The 10292-nt window shown below is 38.0% G+C and overlaps 1 long non-coding RNA gene across 1 annotated transcript in view; it reads left to right on the plus strand.

The window, feature by feature from the left end:
- Window positions 368-10292, plus strand: part of LOC110271139 — an 18306-nt gene continuing 8381 nt past the window's right edge. The window contains exons 1-2 of the long non-coding RNA XR_002361390.1: window positions 368-412; window positions 494-719. This is a non-coding gene — a long non-coding RNA (uncharacterized LOC110271139). The remainder of the gene's footprint in view (window positions 413-493; window positions 720-10292) is intronic.

Here is a 10292-nt window from a genome sequence, read left to right on the forward strand (position 1 = left end):
AGAGAAGAGTCGGAAGAGTCGTCACCGTTGTAAGCCGCCGTTGTTCTCATCGTGAAGTCAGAGTGCGCATAGGGGAGGGAGACCGCTGCGCCTTCGTTGCCGTTCCTCGCCGCCTCTGCCGCCGGAAATCTCCACCGAAGTCTGGGTAAGCCGCCGCCGCCGCCCAGCTGCGCCCAGTCCATCGCCAGTCACTGCTGTCGTCGCCGCCAGCTTCGTCGGGTCTCCGCTGCCGAACCCGTCCTTGCCGCTGCCACTAGAAGCACGAACAGAGAAGAGTCGTCACCGTTGTAAGCCGCCGTTGTTCTCATCGTGAAGTCAGAGTGCGCATAGGGGAGGGAGACCGCTGCGCCTTCGTTGCCGTTCCTCGCCGCCTCTGCCGCCGGAAATCTCCACCGAAGTCCTTTTTCCCTGGGTAAGCCTTATCGTCTCTGAAACCTTTGAAATCAGTTTTCCGTCATAGCCTATTAGAATAACTGAGATGATGGTAATGTAGGGCTGAGTTGTGGTTCTTGCATGCTGAGTTCGGTACCCGTGCATGCGACATCAAGTTGCCGCGTCGTCAACGGAGTCACCGCCGTTCTATTTCTTGGATACTCGTAGATTCAGTAAGCCTTTCCCTGTTCTGATTTCTTTTAGTCACTATTCTGCTATATGTTTATAAGGTCCTTGCAACGTTAATGCTTTAGGTTTGAGTTCGGTTCTTACGTGCCGTGGTTAAAGTTGCTGTGAAAGAGATCAGGGGCTGAGGCCTAAGTTGCCGTTGATTTCGGCCTAAGCGAAAAGAGTTCAGTTGACAAGTATGGGTTATGGTTTTGCTTATCGAGGTAGGGGATTTTATAAAACTAATCTATTTTAAAGTAGAATTGTTATAAATTGATATGACGAGCGAAATGATTTTCTGGTGATTATGTAAGTCTTATGCATTGTTTGATTTGTTTGGATGAGTATGGTTGTCTTTTAACTGAGATAATGTTTAATTTTGTTAAAATTGAGATTTCTGATTGGTTTGGCCTGAAATGATTCTTGATATTTAAAAGTCTGGATTTGGTTTATTTGGAAAACTGATTTGGTCTTGAACCTGTTGGAAAGAGTTGAGGATTTGTTTGGTTGGGACCCGAAAAGGGTGGCTAGATCCAAGTTTTAGGAGAGATGCTGCCGAATTTTTATAAAATTAAGATTTTGTTTTAAAATATGATTTAGAAAAAGAATGAATTTGAGAAGGTCCATTACTTTGTTCTTGATTTATTAAGAAATAGATATTTCGAATTTAATCTGTTTACAGGAAGTTTATATTTAAGATCGACTTAAATATGAAAGAACCTGTGTTTTGAAGTTTGACTTAAGAAGTACTTTTGGGAAGGTTACCGATTTAAGAACGAAATGGAATTGATCTAGAACCTAGTATTTTAAACATGTTTTGGATTTTAAACTTAGTTTGGAATTTCTTGATTTGGTTTAGAAACTTCCTTTGAATAACTCAATTTAAGGAAACAATGATTTTTTTAAGAATCTTTACTGAATTTATGGAAATGAGGTCGGTTGTTTTTCCCCTAGAGTCTTGAGACTGTTGAGGAGTTTGATGACCAAATTCTGACTTAGAATGAATGATTTTGAGTTTTCAGAAGAGAATTTAAAGGTGACTTTGTTTTGAAAGGAAATTGAATTGAGGAAAGGTGGCCCTTGAATATGTTGATTATTGAAAGTAAGTGGGGGCAAGAATGATTTATTTTGAAATAAGATTTTAAGCCTGATTGATTATGGATATTATTGAAAATATGATGAGGATTTCTGGCCTGGCAAGGATGGTGGTATAGTCCCGCTTGCTCAGTGCGTAAACCGTTGTGCAGGGATGGTGGTTTTGTCCCGCTCACATACTGATAAATTATTTGGCAAGGATGGTGGTTAAATCCCGCTTGCGTGTTCCGGGCAAGGATGGTGGTTTAATCCCGCTTGCTTGTGGAACCTACGGATAAGGATGGTGGTTTAATCCCGCTTATCCGAGTCGGGTCTGGCAATATAACTGACGTGTGAGCTCATGGCCAGTAGGACAGGCATGCATCATATGCACTTATATGACATTGTTTGGGTGTGCATATTGTAATTGGTTTGCCTATGTGAATAGTTATATTTAATTGCTAATTGCTCTACTTGACATAACTGCTTGATTGTGTTTGAATCTTCTTACTTGTGTTTGTGACTGAAAATTGGTTGGATTATGATGAATTGGTTGTTGATTGAGTTGCTTGGGCCTAGAGCCGTGATTGATTATGAGATGGCTGAAAGCTGTGTTTGGTTTGTGCTTTGGGTTAGAAAAGTATGAAAAATTAAACTGGTTCAGCATAGACTTAATGAACCTATGCTTGGAACAGTTTGGTCATTCATGCTGTCTAGGAAAAACTTTAAAAAAAAAAAGCTTTTAGATTTATGAGAAATTAACAGCTTTCCCTTTTAGAAAGAATTTCGGATTTTGAATATTAAATCTTTGGTTTTGAAAAGAAGCATAAGGCGGTTATTAATCACTGTACTTTAATAAACGGTTTTATTCTCATGTCTTACTATAGCAATTCTGTAACCCTATAGTGAGAACCCTTTCGAGGACGATGTTCTCACTCCCCTACAGATTTTTCCCTTTTCAGGATATGGGCGATGGAGCTTTAGAAGAGTTATATTTATTTTCTGTTTATTCGACATTATTTTGTATTATCTTAGTTTTTGTCTTTCCCTCGCCTTTATTTCTGGCAGTTTTTGCAAGAGGGATAGGAGTTTTGATATGTGAAGTTTGCATATTGGTATGATGTATATATATTTATGTATTATTTGTAAGTAGTGTAAACAGTACTATAATGGATGGATAGAAATTTTGAATATTTGGTTTTTAAGTTTTAAACAGGCTCATGTTTTACTATTAAATATTTTAAAAGTCGTCGTAATACTCGAGCTATTAGAGTGGCGCAGCCGGAAGCGTGACATTTTAATAGTTAGGGTGTTATACGGGTCGTCTTCTCAAGGAATTGCAGGGATGTATGTTCTTATTATTGGTTATGAGTTTGTAAATTGTGTAAATTTAGAGTTTGGGCAATGGGCACAGGTATATTTTCAAAGCAATAAAAATAAATAAATAACTGAAAAATAAACTCTTGGCAAGGTATTAGAACCGGAAATCCTGTCCTTGTTATCCTTATCAGATGTGATGAGAATTGGATTTTAATCCTACTTAGTTAAGTCAAGTGGACTAATTAGCTTGATTCTCAAGTCCTAGTCAACTCCTTTGGAGAGACTAGTGTTAGAGCAATCCTAGCTAAAGCAAAATCTGCCAATTTCAACCACTCCTGAGTTTGACAACTCAAGTGTTACCAATTACCTCAAATAAAATACATTCAAAGTAGTAAAATCTAACATGAAAAATTTCATAAGCCAATTGGAAAAATAAATAAAAATAAAGAACCTGGGATTGAGTGTCACTCCTAAAACTAAGAGAAGTCCTAAATCCTAATCCTAAGAGAGAGGAGAGAACCTCTCTCTCTAAAAACTACATCTACTCCTAAAATTGTAAAATATGAGAGCCTCCTATGAATGGATGCAGTCCCCCACTTTATAGCCTCTAATCTGTGTTTTCTGGGCCGCAAACTGGGTCAGAAACAGTCCAGAATTCGCTGGTTTCGAATTTTTGCCACGCTGGATTTCCGTCATTGCGATGCAGCCGCATAGATCACGCGGTCGCGTCGCTTAGCGTTAGGGAAACTATAATATATTATATATCAAATCGAAGCCCTGGATGTTAGCTTTCCAACGCAACTGGAACCGCATCGTTTAGACCTCTGTAGCTAAAGTTATAGCCGTTTGAGTGCAGAGAGGTCAGGCTGGACAGCTTAGCAATTTCTCCAACTTCTTGCATTCCTTCCACTTTTGCATGCTTTCTTCCCATCCTCCAAGCCATTCCTGCCTTAAAATATCTAAAAACACTTAACACACATATCAAGGAATCTTATGGTAATAAGAGATGATTAATATTAGCAATTTAAAGCTCAAAGAAGCATGTTTTCAATCAAAGCACATAATTAGGAAGGCAAATGTAAAACCATGCAAATAGTATGAATAAGTGGGTAAAGAGTTAATAAAAACCACTCAATTGAGCACAAGATAAACCATAAAATAGTGGTTTATCAACTACCAACACCATATAACACCATTTCTTTTAGTTAGTTAGTTAGTTTAATCTTTGTTTAACTTTTGTTTTCCATTATAAGTGTTGGATTATTAATCTTGTTTACTGATTATTGCTGCTTATTATTAACTGAATGCTATTTTAGCATAACTGTTTTGATATTCATTGTTGAATTCTTTATTGCGGGTACAAGTTTGTTACTTGGTTTCGAGTTCTTAATGCTTAATGTTTTGAATACCAAGTACTTGTACATTGCCTCCAAGTATCTCAATTCTTTTGAATTGTATATTTTGACTGCCATACATTCATCATCCATTGTTAGGTAAGTGTACATTATCAATGCATTTTTTAGGTGATGCTTGTTTATGATTGACCCTTATTTACATCACCTATTTCATGCATTGAGATTTTGGGATTGTAAAATTGGATCGAAAGTTTACTTAATGACACATTTTTGAGCTTTCTAAGCTTTGTGGACCATGCTTGCTATGTGATTGATTTTCACTTCTATATTCTTTTTCTTAAGTTCCATAGCATCCATATGCTCCACCTCTATGTTACTTAGGTGTTGCAAATAAACTTCAATATGTGTCATTGTTTGATGTGTAAGTTTCACATTCCATCTTATTCATTAAAGTTACCTTGCACATCAATCAATGTCCATTCATTATCCAATTTCACAATTGCTTGATTTCGCTTGAGTGCTTTTATGCTTCTTTATTGCTTGTTTGGTGTCTTAACCCGCAAGTTCTCTTCGAAGTATCTTAAGCACATTAGAATGAGTGACGTGCATACTTTCTTTGTGTAGTTATGACATATCCTTCTATGATAGTGTGTGTGTGCTAAAGGGCACCTAATTTAGAATTCACACACCTATTTTTCACTAATGTCACACCAATTCACTCACTCCATCCTAGTGATTTACCTCATCCCAACAATTTACGCTTCCTTGCTTTTGTATTTCTCATCTTACGGTGTTATTCTTTTAATTTTCATGAATGATGCACCACAAGCAAAAATGGAAGTGGAAGAAAGAACACGCAGCACCAGTTGATCCGCCAGCTGAGGGTGGCAACTCGGAAAGTCGTCGTACCCCTTGCTCATCTTTGAGTGCACCGAGGACGGTGCAAACTTTTAAGTGTGGGGAGCTCGTCCGACCAATCGGCATTTTTGGGCGACAAGTTTCTAATCCCAACAATTTTGCATTTTATTTTTAGGTCTTTTAGGATTTTTAGTTACATTTTCTTAGTTTGCATTTATAATATAATAAGCTTAGTAAAAATAATAAAATTTTTCAAGAAGTTTATCTATAGGGTACCCCAATTGGTTGAAAATTTTTCTTTTTAGAACTTGCTTGAATTACATATATTGTGGAACATGATTTTTAAGCTAAGAACACAAGCATGTGAGATTTGAGCCTAATTGTGTGGTTACATCATACAACCACTTATTTTTATTCTTGTGTGCATTATTCTCTTTCTATGAATGCAATCATTGATTTATTTGATTCTTTATGTCCATTGTTTTGTGTATGAATGCATTTATATGATTGAGGCCATTGTTTCGATTAGCTCACTTACCCAAATAGCCTATCTTTTATCTTCCATTGTTAACTAACTTTGAGCCTATGCTTAACCCTTCTGTTCTTAATTTTAGCACATTACAAGCCTAAGTGAAAAATAATAAATGTCCCTTGTTTGGATCTTTGATTATGGAAAAGTTGGGAACATTGGATAGAGATAAAAGTGTATTTTGTGGTTTTGTTGAAAATAATGAGAATTGGGTACATACTCATGCATTGAATGTTAAACCATATGCATTGATATTCTTGTATATATTTTTGTTTGAAAAGAAAAAAAATGAGAAAAACAAAAAGGAAATATATATATATATATATATATAAAAGGAAAAAAAATAGAAAAGAAAGAAAAAGAAAAGCAATAAAAAAGGGACAAAATGCCCCAGAGTAAAGTTCAACAAAAATCAATGCATATGTGTGGTGATCAAGGAGAGAATGCATGAGGGTGTGAAAAAGTGAAGAATGGGTAGTTAGATTAGCTTTGAAATTTTATAGGTTGTTATATAGGTTGGGTGGGAAGCTTATGTTAATCAAAGATTCAAATCTCAAGCTCACTTGACTATATGCATCCTTACCTTGACCCTAGCCCCATTACAACCTATGGAAAGTCCTCATGATATTTGTATGCATGCATGAAATAATTGTTGATTGTTAGATGAAAAATAAATCTTGGAAAGCATGATTAGGGGAGAATTGAGTAAATCAACCCCATACACTTGAGTGACTAGAGCGGATACACATCTGGTGAGGGTTCGATCGCTCAATTACATGCTTCCATCCATGATAATCTTTTCTTGCAACTTTGTAAAATCTTTTCAATAATTCAATTCAATTGAGGGTTTGCTTTGATTGCTAGTGCTTTAGCCCTTGTACTTGTATATGCTTTCTTAGAAATTGATTTATTTTGACCAAGTACTTGCATTCATTTAGATAGATTGCATATAGGTAGTTGCATTTAGGTAGTTTACATTGAATAAATGTTGATACCCTTTGTTTCTTTCTTGAGTTTAGCATGAGGACATGCTTGGTTTAAGTGTGGGGAGGTTTGATAAACCCCAATTTTGTGGTTTATCTTGTGCTTATTTTGGGGGATTTTATCACCTTTTCCCACATTTATTCAATGAAATAGCATGGTTTTGTAATTCTCCCTTAATTTGTGTTTAAGTGTAAAAACATGCTTTTTAGGCCCTTAAATCGGTGATTTTAATTCAATTTAATGCCTTGATGTATTTGTTGAGTGATTTCAGGTTCATAAGGCAAGTATCGGGTGGAAGAAATGAAGAAAAAAGCATGCAAAGTGGAGAATTCATGAAGAAATGAGCATTTGAAGAATTGAGGGCCACGTGCATGCGTCATGCACGCGTACGCGTGCATTGAAAATTTGCAAGCCACGCGCACGCGTCACCCACGCGTACGTGTGAGTAGGAATTTTGGCTAGCGACGCGCACGCGTCACCCACGCGTACGCGTGACGCTCGGCACGTGACTCACTTAAAGTAAAATCGCTGGGGGCGATTTCTGAGCTGCCCAGGCTCAAATCCAACTTGTTTCTGAGGATATTTCATGCAAAATTCAAGCTTGAGCAAAGAGGGAGCACTTAGTTAGTCATGATGAGCCTTTAGTTAGTTTTCTAGAGAGAGAAGCTCCCTCTTCTATCTAGAATTAGGTTAGGATTAGGTTAATTTCTCTTAGATCTAGATTTGATTACTTGATTTCATCTTGTTCCCTTTATGAATTCTTACTTCTACACCTTTATTCTCTTAGTTTGTGATGTTAATTTTACTTTTATGCCTCTTTTATGTTCATGCACTCATGTTGGATTTGGATCTCTTTTAATGAAATTTGATGTTGATGTTCTTTTATTATTGATTTGAGTTGTGAATTTTACTTTCCTTGCAATTGGTAGTTGGTAGATTTATATTTCTTGCACTTTTACTATGCTTTACTTTTATTGCACACTAGGTGTTTGATGGAATGTTTCCTCTAGTTTTTGAGTAGTTTCCTTTACTCTTAGCCTAGGCTATGGAAATTGAGTGACCTTGAGTCATTAGGTCTTATTGAATTGGTGATTTGAGAACCTTTAGTGGTCAATTTGATAACCATTGACTCTAGCCTACTACTAAGTCAATTAGTAGCTAGGTTAGGACTTATGGATTGATGTTGATCAAGCCATTTGATGTACTTCAAGCCTAGGAGTAGATATTACATACTTAAGGCTTTTGTAAGTAGACTTAACAAGCTTGGTTCCTCACAATTGTCAATACATGGTTTGTAGACTAGGATGGTGATCTCAATTACCTATGTCTAGCCAAGAGTTCTTTTCCTTGCTTTTTTTAATTGCTTGATTTACTCTTCTTGTCATTTAAATTCATGCCATTTAATTTTTTGCCCATTTATAAACCAAACCCCTTGTTCCTTCATAGCCAATAATTGACCACTTCATTGCAATTCCTTGTGAGACGACCCAAGGTTTAAATATTTCGGTTAATTCTTATTGGGGTTTGTACTTGTGACAAAACCAAATTAAATTTGATGTGAGAATTGTTTGTTGGTTTGGAGCTATGCTTACAACGAAGTTCTTATTTCTATAAGAGAAATTATAGACCGACGATAATTTTCGTGTCAAGGTGCCTCAAGGAATTGATCAACCTTCTTGGCAACAACCTCCTCCGGTTTCTTATGGGTACAATCCAACTCCTAATGCATACCAATCTAATGTATGTTGTGACCCTCATTGTGATTGTCAACCACAACCACCACATACATATGATCCCTTCCCTCAACATAGCCCTCAACAACCATACTCACAAGCCCCATACCACCAAACACCTCTATATGACCCTAATCCTTACCCACCATACCAACCACCTTGTGAACTATATGAACCATATGTAGAACCACTCCAATTCCATCACCAATACCCTCAAGAACCACCACCTCACTATTCTTACTAAGATGAATCACCTCCCATGTATGATAACTTTCAACCACAAAATGAATTCCCCTTTCTACCACAACCTTCCATAGAAGAATACCCATATCCATTGGTCCAAGAGCAATATGATCCTACTTATGTTAGTAAAGTGGAACAAGAGCCAATGGATCGCTTCAACGAAGGAATGGACCGGCCTCAAGCAATCATCCGTCAAAAAGAGCAAGAGGAAGCCCAAAAAACGTACGAAGATATCATGGCTAACCTTGCCAAAATTAAAGCCACCTTGGACTCATGGGACTCATGCAACAAGCAAAGTACCTCCACGGATGAATGTGAGAAATCAACCGAAGAGTGGAGTAGGAAGGAGATTTTAGAACCCCAGCATGAGGACAAGGATAGGGGGTATGTCTTGCAACAAGTAGAGGAGGAAGAGATTGTTAAAGAAGAAGAAGTGGTTGAAGAGCTAGAGGAAGTTGAACAAGAGGTGAATTTCAAGCCTGAGAACACTTCCACACTAAGTGATATTGTTGATGATCTTGTGGAAGCTGTTGAACCTTCTTCTAATGAGCTTGAATTTGATGTTGAGGAGGGTGTACAACCTCCAAAGCATATCATGATTGAAGACTTTGAAGAGGTTGATCAAGAGATGGATTCAATCATTGAGGAGTTCCTATCTACAATTGAATCCTCTCCCATTGGACTTGACATTGAGATCTAAGAAGGAGATGCACAACCTCCTGATGAGTATTTTGGTGGAAAAATGAATTTCTCCCAAAACACACAAATCTAACCGGCAAGTGCACCGGGTCGCATCAAGTAGTAATAACTCACTTAGAGTGAGGTCGATCCCACAGGGATTGATGGATCAAGCAACTTTAGTCCATCTACAACTCAAGTTATGATCATTTGAAGAGGGCATGGTTGCTGGCTTTGGTGTGCAGCGTTTGAGGTAACGTTTGCCTCAAATGTTGGCGAAAACGCCAGTTCTGGAGGCTCAAACGTATTGTCCACCCCATACTATTATACATTTTTGGAAAGCCCTGGATGTCTACTTTCCAATGCCGTTGGGAGCACATCAATTGGAGCTCTACAGCTCGAGTTATACTCCATCGAAGGTGCAGAGGTCAAGTGGCCTCACTGCATGTTGCCACCATGTTCATTTATGCACATTACGGGGCAGTTTTCTCCCTCAATTTTAGTGTCCATCATGCAGTGCTATATATGCTTGGAAAGCTCTTGATTCCTACTTTCCAATGCTTCTTGAATCACCTCATTTGGAGCTCTGTAGCTCAAGTTATTTTTGTTGGAAGTATACCCCTTCAAGCTGTTGTGGTGTGTGGCGCCAACGTTAGCCTCAAAGTTAGGGGGCTAACGTTGGCACAAACTTTTGCTCCTCTTCCTTGAATTTTCATGTGCCAACGTTAGCCTCCAAGTTAGGGGTCTAACGTTGGCGCAAAATTTTGCTCCTCCCCTTGTGAATTTCATGTGCCAACGTTAGCCACCAAGTTAGGGGGCTAACGTTGGCGCAAACGTTGGCTGGCCCAGGGATGAATTTCAAGTTTCTCTTGCCAACGTTAGCCTCCAAGTTAGGGGGCTAACGTTGGGGCTAACTTC

This window comes from Arachis ipaensis, chromosome B04, assembly GCF_000816755.2.
Source record: "Arachis ipaensis cultivar K30076 chromosome B04, Araip1.1, whole genome shotgun sequence".
NCBI lineage: Eukaryota > Viridiplantae > Streptophyta > Magnoliopsida > Fabales > Fabaceae > Arachis > Arachis ipaensis.